Genomic DNA, 25,062 nt, shown 5'->3' with positions numbered 1-25,062 from the left:
ATGGCGGTCTTCTCCGCCGTGCTGATCTTCCCAGACTTGCTGGTCTTCTTGTGCCCCTTCACCACCTTGGAAGGTGTCGCAGCTGACTCCACACACCCACCTGTACCTCTGGGAGCGGCTTTGGTGACTGGTGTGTTCCCCCTCTCCCGCCGGGCACTGGCCAACTTTTGATGCTTGACAGGTGGGCAACTGTCCGTGCTGTTGCTCCTTGCCACACTGGCTGCCCTGCTGCCTGGTGCACTCCATAATCCGGTGACTACTGGCATCACTGGTCCCGCCAATGTTTTGGCTGAGGTGCTAGGTTGGGACCTGGAGAGTCGGGCCCTAGGAGACTGACGGGGTGGGGGAGGTGAGGGAAAGAGGTCAAGGTTGGACAGGAAAAGTTTCTTAGGAACACTGGGACGGGTAGATGGAGGGGGTTTGGGAGTGGCGGAAGAGGTAGTGGTCGTAGGAGGTGTCCGTTTGCTGACTTTGGGTGAAGGTGCATGGGCTGGAGGCTGTCGTAAGGTGGATGGCTGTTGGGTGGGTGTGTGGCTGCATTTGTGTACCTTGGGAGGTTGAATCACAGACACACTGGGAGAGGACACAGGGGATGTGTGAATGGTAGTGAGGGTGGTGACTGCACGTGACTGGGGTGTGGTGGTGGGTGTGCTGGTGATGGACGATGTACTGCATGCAGGTGTGAGTGGAGAAGAGACAGGGAGGGATGAGGGAGACGAGGATGAGGTGGACACAGTGGAGGCAGTGGATGCTGGTATGTCTGCATGTGTGTGATGCTTGCGTGAGTGCCAGTGGGATGTGTGGTGCTTATGTTTGCCAGAGCTTCCTTTGTGTGTTGAGGTGTGTGCATGCTGGTCTGATGGTGTGCTTGGGATAGGCTGAGGTACAGGGGTGTGGGTCTGAGTGGAGGAAGTTGGAGGGGGGAGGCTAGAGACAGGGACAATGGCTGCCATCAGTGGTGAGGCCAGAGTCTGAAAAGCTCGCTGAAGGGCTGCCTGACCAGAATGAATACCCTCCAGGAATGCATTGGTTTGTTGCAACTGCCTCTCTACACCCTGGATGGCATTCAAAATGGTAGACTGCCCAACAGTGAAGCACAATGGCCTCCTCACTGAGGGCAGCAGGGGTGACTGGGGCAGGGGCTGAGGTGCCTGGGGCGAAGGTGATGCCCACCCTCCTGGGTGAGCGGGCATGGGGCAAAGGCTGAGGGGCTGCTGGGAAGGCGGTGCTAGAGGTGGGGTGGTTGCTATACCTGTAGATGCGGGGGCACAGATGGGCCCACCACCGCAAGGGAGCTCCCATCAGAGGACGAGTCCATTTTACTGGTGTCAGCTCCTGTCCCCGCCGTGGAGCTCCCCTCACCCCCCGTCCCACTGGTGAATTCGGAGTCTGTAGTCTCGCCCTCCAGGGCCATGTGGGATGCAGCTCCCTCCTGCTCCGGTGCCAGTGCTCCTCCGCCTGATGATGCTAATGCACACAAGTACAGGGAGATCACAAAAAGGGGGGGAGACAGAAGAAAGACATGTTGAGTGCAGGCATTACCGCTACCGTTGGTGGACACGACAGACACAGAAGCCCCCTGCACTATGCCGCGCACTTGGGGTCCACTATTCAATCCGTGGGACATGGCCTACAAGGCTATGGCCGATATCTGCACACATGGATGTCACAGGAGCCTGACTAGGTGTAGTTGGCACTGTACACAGGTGGGGTGGGGTGCCACAGGGTCTGCCTGAAAAAGGGGACTTAACTAGCAAACTCGCCCTGGCCTAGTGTAACCCACAGCCCACCTCCCCACCCAGACACCTCCACTGCACTCTGAATCAGCAGAATGAGAGTGTACTCACCCCCTTGTTGCTGCTGTGATGCCCTCAAGCGCCCATCCAACTCCGGATACGCCGCCACCAAGATCCTGAACATCAGGAGGGTCATGGTGAGACGGGCAACCCTCCCACGTTGGGAGGCCATTCCCAGCTGGGCCTCCACCATCTTCTTGCTCCAGCGGCGAATGTCCTCCCATCTTTAATGGCAGTGGGTGCTCCATCTGTGGTAGACTCCCAGGGTCCGGACGTCCTTGGCGATGGCACGCCAAATATCCTTCTTCTGGTGGGTGCTGACCTACAGGAATTGTACAGGGCAAAAAGAGAAGTTATTACCAACTGCACCATCACAGTCATTGGTCGGCATCCCTACCCTTGCCATGTGGCACATGCACTCACCGTCGTTTCATGCACGCATCATTCTCCCTCCCCTATCTTTCATCCACACCACTCCACACAGGCATTGCCATACAGCATGCTCCCAGTGTACTTACCTGTTTGTCTGGAGGACCGTAGGGTAGCGTGTACTGCGGGAGGACCCCATCCACGAGTTTCTCCAACTCCTCAGTGGTGAAGGCAGGGGCCCTTTCCCCAGACGCACGAGCCATTGTCTCTTCCCGACTGAGGTCACAGCAGCACTTGCAGTGTAGGTCCTCTCCTGTCAAAGATCAGGTATCGAGTGATTGAACAGATAGAAAATGGCAGCCACATCTGCGGCGGTGCGTACCGTCACCGCCAGCGTACATCGTCATTGGCTCCTGGGAACCATAGGGTCCAATGTTAACCAATGCAGAATTGCACCGCGGTCTTCGACCGCCTACTGCGCCGGTGTACAACGCCAGCGCAGTTACCTCATATCCCATTGTCCCACTTTACAGGTCAGGCAGCCGCCATTTCAGGGGCCCACATGGCTTTATTTTTAAGTGCGTCACACATACCTAGGCCTTGCCTAAACACTCATACTGGCAAATTTCGGTTTATGATTAGTTTTCTGAGTAAGCTGTGTTTACATATCTCTGAGTTGGTTGACTCTGTGCTCGCTGTTGTCCTCCATAGGCACCTTCCGCTGGGACATGTGAGGAGATGGCGGTATCCTCCGGTGTACAGACCGCTAGTGGACCTGTCGACAATGGAGGAAAGACATGTAATCATCACCTACAGCCTTGATCGTGCCACAGTCCTGGAACTGTGTGCCCATTTGGAGCCAGACCTGATGTCAGCTATCCGCCATCCCACAGGAATCCCCCCTCAAGTGCAGGTGCTGTCAGTACTCCATTTCCTTGCAAGTGGGAAATTTCAAACAACAGTGGCCATAGCATCAGGGATGTCCCAGCCTATGTTTTCCAACGTGTTGTCCAGAGTGTTGTCTGCCCTGCTGAAACACATGCAGAGCTACATCGTTTTCCCTCAGCTGGCAGATTTGCGAACAGTGAGAGGTGACTTCTATGCCCTGGGACATATCCCCAACATCATAGGTGCCATTGATGGGACACATGTGGCCTTGGTCCCCCCCCCACAGGAGTGAACAGGTGTACTGAAACCGGAAGAGTTACCATTCCATGAATGTGCAGATGGTGTGTTTGGCAGACCAGTACATCTCCCACTTTAATGCCAAATTCCCTGGCTCAGTGACTGACGCTTACATCCTGTGGAATAGCAGCATCCCTTATGTGATGGGGAACTCCAGAGTGGCTAGTGTGGCTACTAGGTGAGCACCTGGAACCAAATCAGTGGAAATAGTTGTCTGGGTCTGGGGATATCCCTAAGAGTTAGAGTGTGTCTAACAGTTGTCCATCGCCATTTGCAGGTGACTCTGGTTACCCCAAACTGTCATGGCTACTGACCCCAGTGAGGAATCCCAGGACAAGGGCAGAGGAACGCCACAATGAGGCCCATGGGCGAACTAGGAGGATTATAGAGCGGACCTTCGGCCTCCTGAAGGCCAGGTTCCAGTGCTTACATATGACAGGTGGTTCCCTATTCTACTCACCAAAGAAGGTGTGCCAGATCATCGTGGCCTGATGTATGCTTCACAACTTGGCTTTGCGACTACAGGTGCCTTTTCTGCAGGAGGATGGTCCAGATGGAGGTGTTGTGGCAGCTGTGGAGCATGTGGACAGTGAAGATGAGGAAGCAGAAGAAGAGGACATCGACAACAGGAACTCTGTGATCCTGCAATACTTCCAGTGAGACACAGGTAAGAAGACAAACCTGCCTACTATATGTACTTTAACACTACTACCTCTCTACTGTCTGTCCTTTTCACCCAGTGTATGGTCACTGAGTTTTCACTTTCCCTTACGATTTCACAGATGTGGGTCCAACTGTGTGACATCTGCTTCTACAGCTGTGTGACGCAGGTATGTTGACATTACAATTGAAAGAGCATTTTGTCACTGTAATTGCTAATACACTAATTTGAAATCACAGACAGACTCCAGATTGTTTTGTGCTTTAAGGGTGTTTATTTTAGTGCTCAATATTGGAGGGGGTTGTAAAAAGGTGAGTGGTGATGGTGGAGGAATGTCCATGGCAGAGTCCAGTCTATTAGTCTCACAGGTGCATTGTCCAAAGGGGCATAGGAAGTGGAGCTGGGGCAGTTTGAGGATGGACCGGGTGACAAGGTGGGACAAAAGGATGACAATCAGGGTGGTCTCATTTCTTGGCGGGGGTCTTGGCATCGTTCTCTGTCTCTGTCCTGGATCTCAGGACCATTTGTGTGGTGGTTCTCCCTCTGCAGGGGGTGGGGTGCTGGTGTGGTGGTCCTGTGGCGGTGCCTCCTGTCCACTAGCGCCGGCGGAGGTGGTGGGCAGTTCATCGTCCAGGCTAGTGTCAGGGGCCCCTTGTTGTGCCACAGTGTCCCTCCTGGTGTTGAGGACTTCCTTCAGCACCCCTACGATAGTGCCCAGGGTGGAATTGATGGATCTGAGTTCCTCCCTGAAGCCCAAATACTGTTCCTCCTGCAGCCGCTGGGTCTCCTGAAACTTGGCCAGTCCCGTTGCTATCGTCTCCTGGGAATGATGGTAGGCTCCTATGATGTTGGAGAGGGCCTCGTGTAGAGTGGGTTCCCTGGGCCTGTCCTCCCCCTGTCGCACAGCAGCCCTCCCAGTTCCCCTGTTTCCCTGGGCCTCTGTCCCCTGAACCGTGTGCCCACTGCCACTGCCCCCAGGTTCCTGTTGTTGTTGGTGTGGTGGGTTAGCCTGGGTTCCACTGCTTGACATGTCCTGGGGACAGAGGTATGGGCCTGCTAGGTGGGTGCTGTGCTAATGTTTCCAGAGGGGGGAAGCTCTGTGGTGGCTTGTGACTGTGTGAGGGGAACCGACTGACCCGAGGTTCCTGATGGGCCGGGCTAGCCGTCTAGATCCAGTTGGACAGAGCTGCTGTCATCACTGTGGGCCACTTCTGTTGGTGGTGTGGACATGTCTGGACCCTCCTGTCCGGTGACATTGGGTAGGGGTCCTGCAGGGGTGTAAAAGAATGATTATTGCATCTGTGTGTGCCATGGTGTGCAATGGGTGGGTGACCGTGTACCCCAGTGCTTGCATTCCTGTGTGGGACCCTGTGTGATGATGGTTTAGGGGGGTGTATGGGTATGTGCAGTGGCCATGCTTTGGTGATGGGTGTCCATGCTTTGTTGTTGCATGCAGGGCTTGGTGTTGGGATGGGTGGTTTATGATATTGGGACATTTGTGAGGAGTTGGAGTGATGGGGGTGAGGGCGAGGGTGGAAGTATGTGATGGCATGCAGGTAGGGTGAGCAATGTAATAGTTAAGATTTGACTTACCAGAGTCCATTCCTCCAGCTACTCCTGCAAGGCCCTCAGGATGCAGATAAGCCAAGACTTGCTCCTCCCATGTTGTTAGTTGTGGGGGAGGAGGTGGGGGTCCGCCTCCAGTCCTCTGAACTGCAAGGTGGTGTCCACGGAACGCACCTTCCCCCGTAGGTCGTTCCACCTCTTCCTGATGTCATCCTTATTTCTTGGGTGTTGTCCCACTACGTTGACCCTGTCCACTATTCTTCGCCATACCTCCTTCTTCCTAGCTATGGAGGTGTGCTGCACCTGTGCTCCGAATAGCTGTGGCTCTACCCGGATGATTTCCTCCACCATGACCCTGAGCTCCTCCTCAGAGAACCTGGGGTGTCTTTGCCGTGCCATGGGGTGGTGTGGGTGATGTGTGGGTTGGTGTGTGTTGTGATGTGTGGGGTGATATTTAGTGGTGTGTTGTGTGAGGTGCGTGGATGTTATGTGGGTGATGGTGTTGAGTGCCTGTGGATGCTTGTTTGTAGATTGTGGTGTCTCTCTCTGGCCTTCTTTCTGAATTTTTGGTAGTAGGGGTTTGTGGGTGATGTGGGTGTGTGTTTTATATTGTATTGGGTGTGTGGGAGTAGTGGGTGTATGTGTATCAGGTGTGTGTATTTGGAATTGTCAAATGTGGTAGTGTTTTGTAAATGTGTGTGTATTTTGAGCGCGGCGGTGTGTACCGCCAATGGAATACCACGGTTGAAAGACCACCACGTGGATTCGTGGGTCGTGATAGTGTGGGCGTATTCCTGTTGGTGTGACGGTGGAGGTTTTGTTATCGCCAGTTTATCACTCACCTTTGGTGTGGCGGACTTGTGTGGGTGGCTAAATTTTGGCAGATTCAGACCTGTGGGTCATAATGACTGTGGTGGAATTCCGCTACCGTGGCGGTGTGTTGGCGGTCTTCTGCATGGTGGTAAGCGGCTTTTACCACCAATGTTGTAATGACCCCCAATATCCTTAATAATATTATTTTCTCCACAAAACAGTTTTATATCCTGTTTTTTAGTTTGCAATTACTATTTCTAATTTACTGGCATTTGCGTTGTATTATTCAACTGCTTATCACCATTTTAATTTCCTTGTATAGACCTTACCCGTGGTAGGCTGTATGATAAGTAGTTGTACTAGATATGCAACTGTTGTATTATTTAATTTTCTCAGTTGCCTTATTTCTTAAAACCTAAGAAACAGAAGATAGGAAGTGGGTAATTTTAAAAGCAGTTTTTTCTTGAAGTTGATTTTGGCAGATTCTGTCCATCCAGTGGCAGTTTTTAGATAGATAGTGCAGTGTCTAGTCGTAATGGTTATTCTTTCATGGAAAATAATAGCCATAATCCTTTATGCTTTCCCAGAAAAAATATATTTGTCCTGCTGTAAAATTTGCACCTTGTTTTTCCAATTTGTAATCATATTGACCCATGGGTAACTAAATCCAAATAAGTTGTCAATGGGTACTATCTCTTCTTCTAAGATGCCTTAGATTCCCATTGGGAATTCTGTGTATCTTTTTGAGTGTTTTGAGTAAAGTATACACAAACAGAACACACATCTACAATAAGATACAGAATATGTATTATTTCTATCACTACACAGGTGTTCTAACACAGCAAAGAGTTCAGAACACAATCTTTTGTCTTTTCTCTGTTCAATTGCATGAACAACATGAGGTAAAGAGAGCACTGCATTGAAAACCACAATGGCACAGTAGTTGGAACCAGAGGGGCTTGACAACTGGTAACCAACAATATCAATGGCATTGTTAGTATTTATGTTTATTAAGAAGGTCTTTGTTCTCTTTCTCACAGTTCTTCTCAACAACATCACTACAATTCTTTGAAAGCTTTCACTTTGGGAAGATAATAGGTTTTTCATGAACCAGATACTGTCCTAAATGAGGAACATAAACACTTCTCAATCAGTTGTACTCTTTGACACAACTTGGTTGGCATTTAGTTTACTCTAGTCAAAGTCTACCAGATACAAACCGGACACTGTTCTAACCCATGAGAAGGTTACAGATGACTTACCTTCCTTAAAAACAGTACGACTGATATTAATGAGTGTTGCATCTACACTTATACCTTCAAATTTATGAACAGGTAGACCATATCCTAGAGAAAGTGTGAACTGCTTTCTCTGAACGTACAAGCCTTTTACAAGCAAGAAAAGCTCAACAGATGGTGCAATTTTTTTTACACCTTGAACTTGATCAAATTTAGGACCATATTTATACATTTTCTGCTGCACATTTGTGTCTTTTTGTGACGCAAAAGTGGCGCAAACTAACAAAATACTATTATATTTTGTAAGTTTACACCGCTTTTGTATAAAAAAATGATGCAAATAGGGCGCAAAAAAGGTATAAATATGGGCCTTAATCATTATGTATTCATCCTCATTCCTGTTAGGAAAAAGAATGAAATCAATTACTTTACCCATGGCACCATTTACTAATCACTATTTAACATTTAAATTATGCCACAAAATCTCACTACAGTTTGTGCAAACATGTGCACACTTTTTTAATCCCATAGTTCTAGAAACATATTTCTCCAGTAAATCTGATTTTGCTTGTAGTTTTTCACTTAGCACAACTGTCACCACCTGGTGCTTTATTTTGTAAATTGCTGTTAGTTCCAAAATGTCTTCTTTCCCCCAGTAGTAATTGTTCATTAAAAGAGGAACCCTCTTGAAGAGTAGGCATTCGGCAGACAATGGATTTGACTTCTTCACTGAAATTGAACAATAGCTGTGTTGCTGTTTTGTTTGTAGGAAATAGTTGCTTAACAAGCCAACTTTCTAACTAAAGTTTTCCCCTCTTTTTTGAGAACTACTACTCTAAAATCCTTTAGAGTAGTCCCATATTCTACATCAGATGCTTGATTTATGTGCCTAAGTAATTACTTGTATTGCAAGTTTAGCCAAATATTTACATTTCCAGTACTTCCCAAGGAATTCCGTGTTTCCTCATAGAGCAGTGTCTTGAACACAGGCTGCCCTTTGACTGGGGTATGTTGTAGAAGGTCACCAAACACAATCAAGGGCCAGATGTAGCAAACGATTGCGATTTGCGACAGTGCAAAATCGGAAATGGGATGCCAAAAGCCCATTTCCGACTCGCAAAAAGCGATGGGACCCATTTGCGAGTCGCATCCGGTGCGACCCCATTTTGCGACCCGCAAATTGCAAGTCGCAATTTGCGAGTCGCAACCCATATGCAATTGCAACTCGCAAATTGCGACTAGTCGCAAAAAGCCCAGTTTGCATGTCCCATTTACCACTAACTCAGAGCTGGTGGTAACCATTACCAAAGTATAAAAGGGGACCCAGAAGGCATCTGGGTTACTCAAGATGGCGGAGATATACCTGATAGCAGTGAGGAGGAGAGTCTACGCAGCCCAGCAGAGGAGGAGGAGGGGCCACAGACAGGAGAAGATATATAGAACCAGGCAGACTCTTTTTCAGCAAACTGAAGAGGAGATCTATGACAAATACCGCCTTAGCAGCGCAGCCATTCTAGAATTAATAGATTTACTGAAACCACAGCTAGAACACAAGACTCTGCGTGGCTGCGCCATCCCTACGCATGTGCAAGTACTATGCGCACTGCACCTCTTGGCCTCAGGGAGCTATCAGGGGGTCCTTGCCGTGGCAGGTGGGGTATCCCAAAGTGCAGTGTCAAGGTTCCTCAGGGCATTCCTAGATGCCTTAGTCACACACGTCTCACTTCATATACTTACCAAGGAATGAGGCAGAAATTAACAGCACCAAGCTGGACTTTTACCGCATTGCCCACTTTCCTCATGTCATAGGGTGTGTAGATGGGACACACATTCAAATATGCCCCCCTGCTAATCTGGAACACATTTTCCGCAACAGGAAGTGTACCCACTCACTCAACATACAGGTTGTTTGTGATGCCCATTATGCCATCACGGACATCGTAGCTAAGTTTCTTGGCAGTACCCATGACTCATAAATTTTTAGGCATAGTGGGATACATCAACGCCTGGAACGTGGGGAATTTGGAGACGGTTACCTCCTAGGTAGAGCCACAGACACTTGCAGACACACACAGGTCACTGTGCACGACAATCTGGACTTCCTAACCGTGTACTTTTGTGCCCAACAGGTGACAGTGCATATGCTCTCAGGCCTTGGATCATGACTCAGTTTTTAACACCCAGAACTGAATCAGAGAGGCAATACAACAGTGCGCATAAGAGGACCAGGAACCTGATCGAGCGCACCTTCGGACTGCTGAAGGCAAGATTCAGATGCCTCCACCGCAGTGGAGGCGCCCTCCAATACACCCCCATTTCCGCTTTCAAAATTGTGGTCGCATGCGCCATCCTCCACAACATAGCCACCCGACGTGGGCTACCTCTCACCCCTGCAGACCCAGATCCTGATGATGAAGAGCAAGAACAACCACATCGCCATCATGGGGATAGGAGTCTAGCTAATCAAGGCAGACTGAGACGGGACCACATTGCAACGCAATATTTTGGACGGTACGTGTCAACTCCCACCATACTCACCTATTAACCATTTGTTAAGTGGAACAAAAATAACTGTTTTATTAATGTCATGAAGAAACTATATACAAGTTGAAATTGTCCATGGGCAGGAAAATGCCAACCAGTCATGTGGCACATTAACACCATGTGCCACATTAATCTGTCCTGGCTGTTATCTATGATCTCCTGCCCCTCCTGCTGCGTCCATGGTGCTGTGCCTACCACTCCTCAGCACCCAACTGTCAGGGGCAGAGACACTGCTCACTGTTGAGCCCTCCTCCCAGGTGTATTTGTTAACTTCCTGGCTGTGATGTCATCATCATGTGCCAGGAAGTGTTTCCAGAGTGTTCTGGTATGCTTTCTGGAGTGTTCTGCTGCATCTGCAAGCAATTTTTAAGGTAATCGCAATTTGCGACACCCACTCGCTAATTGCGAGTTCGTTTTTTGCACACTCGCAAACAGCGACCTCGCAAACTGCGGACTCGCACACAGCGTTGCGAGTCCGGCTGCGAGTCACAAAATCGGATCGCTTTTGTTTCTGACATTCCAATTTGCGACTCGCATTTTGCGAGTCGCATCAACTCGCAAAATGCAAGTCGCTATTTTTATTTTTGCTACATCTGGCCCCAAGTGCTTTCCTCCAAAAAGTAAGTCAGTCTGTCTTCAGAATCTGTTGCATACTCAAGTGTACGAAGGCAAGCATTAAGGGCCATATTTATAAAAGAAATGGTTCATCGGTCCCAAGGTGCCACTTTTCTTGTGTCCTTCTGAGTTACCCCAACAACACCATGGTTGTACCGTATTTACAATATGGCACACCATGGAAGTCGTTACCACAAAATCATCAATATTTTTGGCGCTGTTGTGGCACTGCCTTGGGCAGGCGTTAAAAATTATGAAAAAAATGGCACAGTGAAATCTTGTAAATTGCCATTTTTTTAGGCCTCACTGTGGGGGAACGCCCCCCCTGAATAGATTATGCCTGGTGCAGCCATAATGTGGTGCAAGGGGTTGTATAGTGGCTCAATAAATGCAGGGCGCCACTTTGTAAACATGGCACGGGGAAATGACCTCTTTAAAGCTGCATTAGCATTAAAAAAATGAGGCGATGGTGGCGCTAAGGCGCCACAGGGGCATACAAGTAACCCTCCAGTACTTTTAACACGTCATGACAAGCTTCACTGGACAACCTTTGGTTCTCCAGTGTGTTGTCATGTTCTACAGAGAGCACAAAAGGATGATGGATGGAGTGCTGAAACTTTTAAGCCACTCATCTTCAGTCACAGATCTGGGTTTAGTCGATCGTTCTTTTGCTCACCATGCCACCCCAGTTTGGACCCAGCCATATGCAAATCTATCTTGACCCTGTTCCCCGTGGGAACAGTCCAGCCTGAACTGCTAGGTCCTCCTTGGACCAGAAACAAGCATTCTGGGACCGGTTTAAGGATATCACCCTTCATCAGCCAGGCTAGCTTGAATCGAGTAGTACAGTGAGTAAGGGAACCACGACTGGGCATACCCTTCCCACTTAGGGCAACTATAGCAACACAGAAGGATGATGGTCAGAGTGCTGAAGCTCTTGAACAACTCACCCCCAGTCTTTTGACATAGTAGCCCCCCACTTTGTGGTTTCAAACTATAAGTGCCCTGGGCCCCTGCTAAACAGGTTCCCAGGGCAGATCTCTTCTCCCAAAAAGGTACTATGTTTGGCACTTCAGACACTCTTGCAAGTCCCTAGTAAATGGTACCCCTGGTTCCTAGAACCTGGGTACTAAAGAGGACACCCCAGAGCTGCAGCGCCAATTGGGGCACTCTGAGAGGCCCTACACCAGCCATTGCAAGTGCATGACAAGGTATAGTCAAAAGTTGCAAACTTGACATGGCACTCACTGCATGCAATACAGGTAAGTCGTACCTCTAGCAGGCCGTACAGCCCTAAGGGAGTGTGCACTATAATGCATATGAGAGTATATGTGTGCATAAGCAAATATGCCCCTACTGTGTCTTTCCAAATCCTTAAGACATATTAAGTGTACAGGGAAGCCGTAGCAAATACTTATGCTGGACACTGGGCATTATGAGTTACCCGGCTTCATGATGGACTCTCAGAATACTGTGTTATTTTGTATCAAACAATTCAGAAGAATAAAACCACACTGATGCCAGTGTTGGATTTATTATTAAAAGTACCCAGAGGCTCTCAAGAGCCAGAATGCTAATTGTTTCCTGGGTGGAGGTGTTACACCTCATTCCCCAGGCAGGCACCCTGCACCAGTGGTCAGCTTCAAAGACTTTACCGCCTTTGAAATCTGATCCCCGTCTCTGCTGCTAGCAACAAATGGCCGCCAAATGTTTTTCCCCCACTCTGAGTGGGAAAACAGTCAGGAAAACTTAGCCAGAGTGTGAGGAGTTACCACCTCAGCCTGCACAACCCCTCAGGTGTAGCAGGCAAGGTTACCACTCCATTTAATTTCCTCCATCTTTGATGGTAGGAAAGTAGCCAGTGAGGGTTAGGGCATTGACCCCTTTACACATGGAGGGGTCACTTAGTGGGTGTAGCCACCCTAAGTTAGGTGGCCCATTGAAGTACTCTTCCTCATACACACTAAATGCAGTATTTAGTTGTCATCCCTCAGATTCGATGGGCACAAGTAGACCAGGAACCTTCCTGCTGCTCCTAGGACCCAACAATCGACAATTGCTGCCGAGGTGTCACCTGGAAACCTGAAGGACCCTACAAAATCCTGGAGCACCTCCAGCCATCTGAAAATCAAGAAGAACCTCCCTCAAAGTGAAGGTATCACTCTCCTGCAACGTACAAGCATAAAAGCAGGGAAGTCCAGTTCTGTGACAGGCTACTGACCAACAAAACGGACCCAGCAGCCTGACTAAATTCCACACAACAGTCTTTAAGAACAAAACTTACCAGTGTGCAGGTTTGGTGGAACTGTGACTTTCAGGGAACGAGATGTACCACTGCCCGGAAGATTCTCCCAACGTCAGGCACCAAGAAGGAAAGTCCGCTCCAGAATCTCAAAAGCCCAGAAGCAAGCACTAGTCAAGAGACTTCAGGACACCCATGTACCACCCTCAGAGTGCCCCGGCTGACCTACAATCTACGTCCAAGTGACCTGCTCCTGGCCCAAAGAGGTCCCTTATGCATGACTCTTGACTGACCTATCTGCACTGCACCCAGCCTCCCTGGCCGCTACTTTGGAAAACCAGCTGTGCTCTAAGGGTCTCTAACCACTTGCGATTTCTACACTCCAGGGGGTCCCCTCCGTCTTACCTTTATGTCCATCTGTGCAGTGTGTTTTTAAGTGGTCCCCATCTCCTTTGTGCACCAGCTCCAAGACTTTCAGCCGCTGCTCCCGCTTCAACCGGGAACTTTCTGAACTTCTCCGGCTGGCCCATGGGACATCTTGATGACCTTCTCCTAAAAATAGAAGGTGATACTTGTGAGAGCATTTAGAAAACTACTTGCTGTATATTTGTTTTTTGGTCTTAAACATTTTATAAAACTCTAAAGCATTTTTTGTAAATTGGTCTTGAGTTATTCTTCTGAATGTGTGTCTACATTTATTGATACTGTGAGTACAACACATGCTTAGCGTGCCCACACTTCCATAAAAACAGAGCATTAGGTGGTCTGCTTTTTTACCTCTGGATACCAAAGTGTGGTTGCTTGGACTCTCTGTACAGGGCATGTCTTTTTCACACACTATATAGAGAGTCAGCCTCCTATAGTCAGCGTCTGAGTGGGTCTATGAGTGGGTTATTCAGTGTCTGAGTGGGTCTGTGACTGGGTGTTTGATGGTCTGAGTTGGACAGTGAGTTGGTGCGTGAGGGTCTGACTGGGTCAGTGAGCAGGTTCATGAGTGTCTGAGTGGGTTCATCAATGTCTGAGTGGCTCTGTGAGTGAGCGTGGGAGCATCTGAAAGGGTATGTGAGTGGATGCATCAGTGTCTGAGTGGGTCTGTGAGAGGTGCTTTAGGGTCTGACTGGGTCTGTGAGTGGGTATGTCTGTGTATGAGTAGGTCTGTGGGTGAGTGCATGTGGTTCTGAATTGGTGTGTGAGCGGGTGCATCTGTGTCTGAGTGGGTCTGTGTGTGGGTGTGTAAGGTTCTGAGTGGGTTTGTGAGTCAGTGCATGAGGGTCTGACTGGGCCTGTGAGCAGCTACATGAGTATCTGAGTGGGTATGTGAGTGGGTGTGTCAATGTCTGAGTAGGTCTGTGAGTCGGTGTGTGAGCATCTGAGTGGGTATGTGAGTGGTTGCATCAGTGCCTGAATGAATCTGAGTGTGTGCCTCAGGGTCTCAGCGTGTCTGGGAGTGACTGCATGAGGTCTGAGTGGGTCTGTGAATGGGTGCATGAGGGTCTGATTAGACCTGCAAGTGGGTGCAACAGTGTCTGAGTAGGCTTATGATGATGTGCAGTTTTGTTTCTTTGGACCTGAAGAGGACTGTAGGGAAAATGAAGACTTGGGGCCTGATTACGACCTTGGAAGAGGGGATTACTCTGTCACAAACATGACGGATATCCTGCCCACCGTATTACAAGTTCCATTATATTCTATGTTACTTGTAAAATGACAGAACGTATATCCGTCACTTTTGGACAGATTAATCCCCTCAGCTAAGATCATAATCAGGCCCATGGTATCTGCAGGGGTAGTGGAACAGGAGACAGGTATTACTGTTGATAATTTTCATGAAGAGATTAGAAAGTTTAAAACAGTCTGTAGTGAGAAATCAGACTATGGGGGTCATTCTGACCCTGGCAGTCATGGACCGCCAGGGCCAACGACCGCGGGAGCACCGCCAACAGGCTGGCGGTGCTCCCATGGGCATTCTGACCGCAGCGGTACAGCCGCGGTCAGAAACGGAAAACTGGCGGTGTCCCGCCGGTTTCCCGCTGCCCTGGGGAATCCTCCATGGCGGCGCTGCAAGCAGCGCCGCCATGGGGATTCCGACCCCCTTACCGCTAGCCTGGTTCTGGCGGTTTTGCCCGCCAGAAACTGGCTGACGGTAACGGGTGTCGTGGGGCCCCTGGGGGCCCCTGCAGTGCCCATGCCAATGGCATGGGCACTGCAGGGGCCCCCTAACAGGGCCCCACTAAGATTTTCAGTGTCTGCATAGCAAACACTGAAAATCGCGACGAGTGCCACTGCACCCGTCGCACGCCTTCAACTCCGCCGGCTCCATTCGGAGCCGGCTTCCTCGTTGAAGGTGCTTTCCCGCTGGGCTGGCGGGCGGCCTTCTGGCGGTCGCCCGCCAGCCCAGCGGGAAAGCCAGAATGGCCGCCGCGGTCATTTGACCGCGGTGCGGTCATTCGGCGGCTCCCGCCGGCCCTGCGGTTACCGCGGCCGGCGGGAGTCAGAATGACCCCCCCAAGTTTGTATATGTTGTTGAAACACTCCTTACAAAAGTCAAACTTAAGTGTTGTTAAAACCTGAAGAAGGGAATATAGGTAAGTGGCAAGAATGTCAAGAAATAGATGAAAATCTGGAATACAACTTGATTAATTTGATGGCATGTCAACGTGGCACCAAAGAATATTGGTGTCGTCATCACGAGGAGCTGAAATGCATGTTGAGAAACCTAGGAACACCTACCTGTTTTCTCACACTCAGTTTTGCTCTGTATGTGTGGGATGATCTCCTTGATTTCTTAGGAGAAGCAAATTCAAACATAAAAGACATCAATTTGAAGACACAGGAGAACTCTGCTGATGGGACCCAGCAAAAGTTTGCATATATTTTAACCTCCGATTTCAATCCATGATGGCTTTCATCTGCCACAAAACTAATACTCCTTTTGGTGAAGTGACTGATTTCTTTTGGTGCAAAGAGTACCAAGCTGGAGGTGCTTCACATATGCAAGAAAACACTCTCTCCATACCCTGCTATGCACACCCATCATCCAAGAGAGAGGTCTCAGTGGAAGGGCAACTACCTCCCTGAAACCATACTATGCCCTTCTGTCATCCAAGAAAAAGGTCTCAGCTTAGAAGCCACTCCCTATCCATACCCTACAATACACACCTATTATCCAAGAAAGAGCGGCTAGTTCCTCCACACACCCTACTATGCATACCCGTTGTGAGAAAGGACCTCTTTTGACATGGTAGCCCACACCTTTTTCCTGGAAAATGATGTGGTATCAAACTGTAAGTGCCTTGGGCCCCTGCTAAACAGGTTCCCAGGGCTAGATCTCTTTCCCCAAAACTGTGGTATGTTTGGCACTTTAGCCACCTTTGTAAGCCCCTAGTAATTGGTACCTCTGTTTCCTAGGGCATAGGTACTGAAAAGGGCCCCTCAGAGCTGCAGCACCAATTGTGCCACTATGAAAGGCCCCACACGACCCCCATGCAGACTGTCATTACAAGTGTATGACAAGGTGAATCTCAAGTTGCAAACTTGACATGGCACTCACCAAGAGTGCCATGCCCACTAACACTGCATGCAAAATAGGTAAATCACCCCTCTAGCAAGCCTTATAGTCCTAAGGCAGGGTGCACTATAATGCATGTGAGGGAATATGTGTTGATGAGTAAATATGCCCCAACTGTGACTTAAGACATAGTAAGTATATAGAGGAGCCATAGCAAATGCATGTGCTGGGCAATTACATTATGAGTTCCCCAGCTACATGATGGTCTTTCTGACCCCTATGTTGTTTGGTATCAAACAACTCAGAATATTAAACCCACACGGATACCAGTGTTGTATTTATTATAAATGTACCCAGAGGGAAACCTAGAGGTCCCCTCTACAAAATCTAACAGCCCTGGCGTGGTTCTAACTAGCCTGCCACCACCAGACACGATTCAGGACTCCTGGGGTGAGAGTTTGTTGTCTCAGGAGACAGAACACAAAGACTTTCCTGGTTGGACTTGCTACACCTCCTTCCTCAGGCAGGCACCCTGCACCAGCAGTCAGCTTCCAAAGCTTTGCCGTTTTTAAAATCTGACCTCCGCCTCTGCCGTTAGCAACAGATGGCTGCCCAAGAGTTTTATCACCACTTTAGGTGGGAAAACTGGTGGGAAACCTAGCAAGGATAGGAGGAGTGGCCATCCCCAGCCTGCACCCCCCCAGGTGTGGTAAGTGAGGGGACCACTCCATTTCAGTTTCCTCCATCATGGATGGCAAGAAAAATACCAATCAGGGTTAGGGATGTGACCCCTTCCCACAGGAAGTGGTCACTTAATGAGTATAGCCACCCTAAGTTCAGTGGCCAATTGGCCACTACCAGGTACTACCTATAGCGCCCCTTAAATGCAATATTTAGAAGGCATCCCTGGACCAAGAAATCAGATGTGATAGACACAAGAAGACCAGGAACAAAGAAGATCCAAGCCACGAGAACTGAAATCCTGCCACACCAAACCCTACCTTCTGCTCCAAGGACTCAACAATCACCGCTGAGGTGTTTCCTGGAAACCTGAAGGGCTCTATAAAACCTCAGAGCACCTCCAGCCTTCTAAAAATTGCTAAGAACCTCCCTCTGAGTGAATGCATCACCACCTGCACTCTGCAGGCAAAGAACCCATGAAGTTGGGTAAAGTGACCAGCTGATGACCAATGACCCGGACCCAACAGCCCAGACAAAATGTGTACAACAGTCCATAAGGACAATGCCTGCCACCATGCAAAGCTTAGTGGCACTGCAACTGTCTAGGGCGGTGGCATACTACTACCCAGGGTGCCATACCGTCAACGTCAGATCCCCAGAAGCAAAGTCCACTCCAGACTCCCAAAACCCTAGAAGCAAGCACCAGTCAAGGGACTTCAGGACAGACAAGAACCACCACCCCCCAGAGTGGCTCTGCTGACCTGCAAGCTACTCTCAAAGTCATCTGCTCCTGGCTCCAAGGATACTAAGATGCACAACTCCTGGCTGACCTATCTGCACTGCACCTCACCTCCCTGGCCCCTAAATCAACCAACTAGCTGTGTTTTGGGGCTTCCTAACCCCTTGTGACCTTTCCCTCCAAGACGACCCAACAGACTTATCTTTAAGCCCAACTTTGCAGTGTGTTTACACGTGGTCCCCTTCTCCTTTTAGCACATCTCCAAGACCTTCAGCCGCTGCTCTCACTTGTTCTGGGAACCACCTGACGTTCTCCAGCTGGCCCATTGGACACTTCGACAACCTCGACCTAAAAATTGAAGGTGACATTTGTGACAACACTAGCTGATTTTATATGCATTTTTAAAGTTGTTCCCATTGATTCATATAGTGCATAATTAAGCACAAAAACAGAACATTTTGTAAACTTTGAAAAATCATAACAAAAGAAGTACTTACTGTATGTTGATTCTCCTGATTTGTAAATTTTGAAAAATTCGGAAGTATTTTTGTAAATTGCTCCGAAGTTATTCTTCCGATATTATTGATACTGTGAGTACAACAAATGCTTAGCACATCTCCTGGATTAGCCTAACTGCTCAGCCACACTACCACAAATCAGAGCATTAGGTGGTTTGTTTTTATACCTCTGGATACCAAAGTGGGATAGATCGGACTTTATGCACAGGGCACATAATTTTCTTATACTATATAGAGGGCCAGCCTCCTGCACTCGTCAGCTGAGAGAAAGGTCTCATTGGAGAGGCCAGTCTCTCCCCATACACTACTATGCATGTCTATTAGGTCTCAGTACCCTACTAACCACATTAATCAGCACCCCTCACATTCATTAATGAAATCTGCCATGGACAATGGGGTGCCTGGGGCCTTTGGAGGTTTGGGGGCATCTATGGCTCTGGGGGGCCATTTTGTGGCTCCCTCCCATTTTGTCCAAATTTCAGCCCTGGAGGTGGGCTCCCTGGGGTCTTTAATGGCATTGGATGAGGGCCATGCATCCCCACATCTTATTGAATGGGGCCCTGGGGGTGGGCTCCCCTGGGTCTTTAATTGAAGATTAAGGCCTCCAGCAGCCACATTTTTCATTACACTGGAGTCTCGTGAAATTCCAGTAGAAATTATTTTATTTTGGCCCCAGGAGTGGTCCATCTGGGTCCCCCTCATGGGGTCTTTTGAGCAGGAGATCCCTACTCTGCCTCTTACATATTTTGTTCTATTTATTACAGGTCCCTGAGACCTGTAATGGTTGCCAGCAATATTTTTCTGATGCTGCTGACAGCCAATCAGAGTGCTCGCACCCGCAGGAGTCTGACTTGCATGTAATAGAATTGGCCCAAGGGAAATAAAGCTCCTTGGGCCAGTCACAACTTTCAATTTTTAAACTGGTGCTCTAGTGATAGTCTCTCGAGCCTCTGACGGACCCAACCGTCCAGATAGAAAAATATTTGTGATCCTCAATTTCAGTTGTTAAAGGCTCTCTCCTTTGTTATAGCTCTTTATGAGTGGCTCAGCTCTGAAACACTGGTTGAGGACCTACAGCAATTAGCATAGTCCTCAGTAGTGAGCTATGAACCAGAGAAAATACATATAAATCGCTTCCAATACACTACCACACACACACACATCCTCCAACAGAAAGCTCATACTGAAGAAGCAAGCCCCTCCCCATAATCTAAAATGCATAGCTATCTTGTAAAAGTGACCACTGTGTAGAAAGGTGAGTCCCTTCCTACATCCTAATGAACACCCACATTTGCTAAGACTCAGAATTTAGCACAGAGCACCACTTGTTAACGTTGTACTATGCACATCTATCATTTAGAGAAGAGTATAAGCAGAGAAACTAATCCTTCATCACAACCTATTATGCTTACAAAGCGCTGAATAGAGAGATTTCTGTCAGGAATAAGGCCGTGAGTGGTCCAGGTCCCACCCGAAACTCTGCTGCGTGGCTTTGCGGCACTTTATGCGCACCACTTGTCATCCCCTCTTGTGCCAAAGGTGGCCATCAGAGTCGTCTGCCCTGTGGCAAAGCTCATAGAACTGCAGATTCAGGACATTGGTGGACAATATGAACTTATCAGTGCTATTCTATGAAGGGACTACAATTCCCATGTTTTTAGAAGCAGCCGCCATCTTGGGGTGTGGCAGGCCTATAAATCCCAGCCACACCCAAGCACGTTGCTCACTACTTTGAAGAGTTGGATGCAGTCAGACCTCGTGGAGGTTCCTCTGAAGAAGAGCAGATTTCCTGCATGGCAGATGGACGGCAAATCGGAGTATCCTTGTTTCCATGGTGAATTCAGATACGAGTAGGTCGTACTCGTAGTGGTAAGGTCTTGATTACTGCAATCTTGAGAGGAGTTGTTACTTCCAAAAGGTAAAGCGCCCCTTAGCACAACGAGCAAAGTGTTCTCAGTTTTTAGAGTAAAGCAGCCTTGGTGCGACGATTAAAGCACTTCAGAGCACAGACATGACTAAAGCACCCTTGGCACAGCAATCAAAGTGCTCCAGTCCACATGAGGAAAGCACCCTGGGCACAGCAATCAAAGTGCTTCAGTCTGTATGAGTAAAGCGCCCTTGGCACAGCAATCAAATCGCTCCAGTCCACATGAGGAAAGCGTCCTTGGCACGGCAATCAAAGTGCTTCAGTCTGTATGAGTGAAGCGCCCTTGGCACAGCAATCAAAGCGCTTCAGTCCGTATGAGTAAAGTGCCCTTGGCACAGCAATCAAAGCGCTTCAGTCCAAATAAGGAAAGCGCCCTTGGCACGGTAATTACAGCGTTTCAGTCTACGTGAGTAAAGCGCCCTTGGCATAGCAATCAAATCGCTTCAGACCACATGAGTAAAGCGCCCTTGGCACAGCAATCAAACCGCTTCAGTCCATGTGCATAAAAAAACCCTTGGCACCCCAATCAAAGTGATTCAGGCCACATTAGTAAGGTGCCCCCTAGCATAACGAGCGTAGCGCTTGAGATGAAACAAATGAAAGCGCTATCTGGTATAAGGAACAAAGCGCTACAAGTTCAATGAGTAAAGACTTTCCGGCCTTATAGTTGTGAATGTGAAAACATTTTTGGAGATAAACAAATTATAGGTTTCAATATTTTTGGGATATTTAATTCTTTGAGATTTTCTAGGCCATGATCAAAGGTTTATGTTATGAATGCATAGCTGTTAGAGGATTGATATTCAGAGTATGATCATAGTCCAAAGCTCTGCCATCTCTTGGTTCTGAGGTTGTAGTTTGTTCTTATTCCATGATTCAAAGAAGGGGTATTGCCCTCACTTCAATAGAGGTCTCAGTCTGATATCACGGAGACGCCTTTAGTCAAGAGTCCATTGATGAGTTATAATGCTATGAAAGAGTAAGTGCATATTTTCAGATCTCTCTCCCTGCAGTTCCCTTCTCTAATTCCCTCCCCCCCGACTGGCTTCATCATAACTCTGTGCTATAATAGCTTTCTGAGTTGATGACACTAGGAGGTGGGCCTTTTGTTCTGCAACGTGCAGATCCCGAGGAAAGGACACTGTGACAGTTTCCACTGATAGTGCAGTCTCTTCCAATACACTATCATGCAAAGCGATTCCCATTGGAAGGACAGTGTGTAGACAGGATTGCTCCAGTCTAGATCCTAGTACATTCATCTTAGAAATAAAATATTACATTGTGCTTACAAAACCCTAGAAATTCACTTATAAAGCAAAAGGTCACCCTGGGGAGAAATGTCAGCATAGAGGCCAGTCCCTCCTCATACCATACTAACCATGGGTATTACTCTGGGAACGTGTCAACAAAAAATGGACTCTTTGCACATACAACTAAGCGCTCATGTCACCTTGGACTGACGTCTGAAGAAGAGATCAATCTATGTATAACCATCATACAAGGCAGAACAACCTTCTCTGTATATTCATTATCGAAAATAAATATTTAAGCATATAGGTTGGTTGCTAGCAAAACTGCACTACACACAAATGTTAGTCAGGCGGGAGGTCTCAGCAGAGAGGTCAGTACCTCTCCATACTCTATTACACACATCAATCATCTCAGAGGGAGGTGTCACATTGGAAGTATGAACTCGTGAGATGCTCACAAGAGTTTAATTATGCAAATATAGATAGAATGGTGCCTTTTGGATATTGACACTCTCACAAAATTTAAGCAGGAAAGTTTTTCTCCAGAAAGAAATACTGAGTCCAGTAGTAGATGTGAACATAGCCAAAATATGTTTTCAAATTAGGAAAGTATGGTGGGTACTTCCTGCAATAATGTAAGGCATTGGTAGTTAACAATCAAATCTCATTTATGGCTAGGTCTCTACTCTCATGGTCCTCTAACAAGTATCTAATTGAAAGGCTCATGAAATCGTAAAAATCTAGAAAAAGGCATTATCGGTTGGTAATATTGTCATGTACACTTCCTTTATGTCTGTTTCATATAAACATTAGGATCAAACTTCCTTCAGCATTTCTAATACTTACTATTATAAACTATGGAGCATATTTACAAGAAATTGGTGCATCAGCTCTGATGCTCCACTTTTCTTGCGTCGCCCTGTGCTCCCCTAACTTTACCATGGTAGTTCTGTATTTACTATACCGCGCACCATGACACATGTTAGCACAATACAGTCATAATTTATGGCGCTATTGTGCCACTTTACGGCGCTAGTCCAGAAAAACATAGGGAGGCCCATAGGTTATTACGGGAGCGTCACTTTAAAACCTGCCCTGAGCAGGCTTTAGAAATTACTGAAAAAGGCGCAGTGAAATCTTGTAAATTTCACTCCTCCATTTTTTGGGCCTTCCTGCGTGGGAACGTACCCCCTTGCATACATTACACCTGGCACAGGTATAATGTGGCGTATGGGATTAAGAAATGGTGCAATGCACACATTGTGCCAGTTTGTAAATATTGTGCACTGTGGCAGCATCCTTAATGCCTCCTTAGCTTAAGGAAAGTGAGGTGCTAGGGTGGCACAAGGAGGCTCAAGGGTCTTGTAAATATGCCCCTCCATTTCCAAAGTACGGTCTAGCAATCCACCTGTGAGAGGAAAACAGAAAGATATGCCCCCTCAAACTGCAATGGAGGATTGTGTTTGTGACTCTTGTGAGCCTCTTATGAGAGTCATCGATTATAATCAAATGGCAATACCATCCCTTTAGATAGATCAATCACACCCTTCTTCAGTATTTCCAATATATACACATACCAGTAACATAATAATCTGTGTATTGAACACTATCAAACTGAATTAATAAGTATATGATCTCATCCCACAAGAGTAGAGACATCCCACATTTTATTGGTTAAAACTAATGCCTTGATTTACTGAAGGGAGTGGCCACCCTTTATTTCTAATTTAAGAGCAGCTCTTGGATGTGGGAACATCTACCAACCCCTAGGAAGGTCTCCTCTTCTTTTGTTTATGAGTTTGCTGACACGTCTTCATGTGGCACTGATTATCAAAGAGAAACTAGATCATCTCAACCTAAAAAAAAAAGAGTCTGTTGCGTGAATGTTCTTTCAGATGAGTTTGCTGACATGTCTTCATCTGGCACGGATGATCAAAGAGAAACTAGATCATCTCAACCTCAAAAAAACAAAAAACAAAGAGTCTGTTGCATGACCGTTCTTTCAGATGGCACCGGGAGGGAAAAATATTTCTACCAAGCATGTTAAAATGTTAAATGAAAACTGTGTGTAAGGAGTTCAGTTGAAGCAGAAGAAAACAGTATAGTATGGGACAGCTAAAATTTTGCACCACCTAACAGCAATCTATCCTCAGTTCCTAGCTCTTGCACGGATTCAGAGGAGCACATAGCTAGATTCCTCATCAGGCTACAAACAACCTAGACAACTTGAACAAAGCACTTTTTGTTGTTGTTGCAAGACAATAATTTTCTCTTTGGAGGAGAATGCAGCAGCCTGTGACAAGCTGGCAGAAGAGCACAAATGTCCTTGTACGCATTCATTTTTTTTTTGCTCATAGATTTTCTCCTAGTTTATAAACCCATATTTTTTTGAAGTCTCCTTACTTCTGTTTTCCATTATAAAAAAAAATTAAAAAAACCGATAGTTACAAGAAATTCCCAAACTGTTTCAAAAACAGAAAAAGGCTGCTTTGAGGGGTCACCTGTTCTGTAAAAAAAAGACAAAAATTAAGGGTTTTGCTTTGTGCCAGGTAAATTGGGTCCTCTAGCTCCCACAGAACTCATCCAGGATTTTTTTTTTCTTTAAAAAATGGGAACATAAATAGAAAAACAGTAGATAAAGACACTATAGGGTAGCTCTGAAAGTAGTCTTTTATTACTTTTTTAAATATATGTTTAAATTTTTTTCATTTTTTAACTTTTTTATATTTTTGTCTTATTTATTTGTAAACAGGGTTGAACTAAGACATATGCTTGTTCCAAAAATGTAAAAAATGTAACATTCTATTCTTTGAATATTACTAGAAAAACCCTATTTCCTGAGGGGCATTTATGCTCTTGTACAAGTTTATCCTGTGCAGCTCTACTACTCTTGGATAAAAAAATAACAAGCAGCAAAAAAGAGCTTCACTTAAATACACAGGGTTAGTATCCACTTGACAGGAAAGTATCTGGGCAGTTACAGTGTCCCAAGGTGGAATTTTTTTGAAGCACTTGAGAACCTGTGCCTTTCTGTAGAACGAGCCAGCTCTGCAAGAGCTAGCCTCTGTGGATGCACTGATCTTTAGGCCCATATTTATACTCTGTTTGCGCCGGGTTTGCATCCTTTTTAATGCAACCTAGCGCAAACTTAACTCCATATTTATATTTTGACGCTAGACCCATCTAGTATCAAAAATATGGAGTTAATGTCATTTTAAGGATGCGTGAAACCATCTTGCATCAATGAGATGCAAGATAAGTGTTTGCGTCCAAAATATGACTCAAACACCCTAGTACCATATTTATCCACCCGGGCAAAAATGACGCACAGGTGGGATGCAGCCCTGAAAAATGACGCTAAACCTGATTTGCAACAAATTTTAACGCCAGGGACGGCGTTAAAATGAGGC

Source organism: Pleurodeles waltl, chromosome 10 (assembly GCF_031143425.1).
Source record: "Pleurodeles waltl isolate 20211129_DDA chromosome 10, aPleWal1.hap1.20221129, whole genome shotgun sequence".
Classification (NCBI taxonomy): Eukaryota; Metazoa; Chordata; class Amphibia; order Caudata; family Salamandridae; genus Pleurodeles; species Pleurodeles waltl.
Note: the sequence above shows the minus strand (reverse complement) of the source record.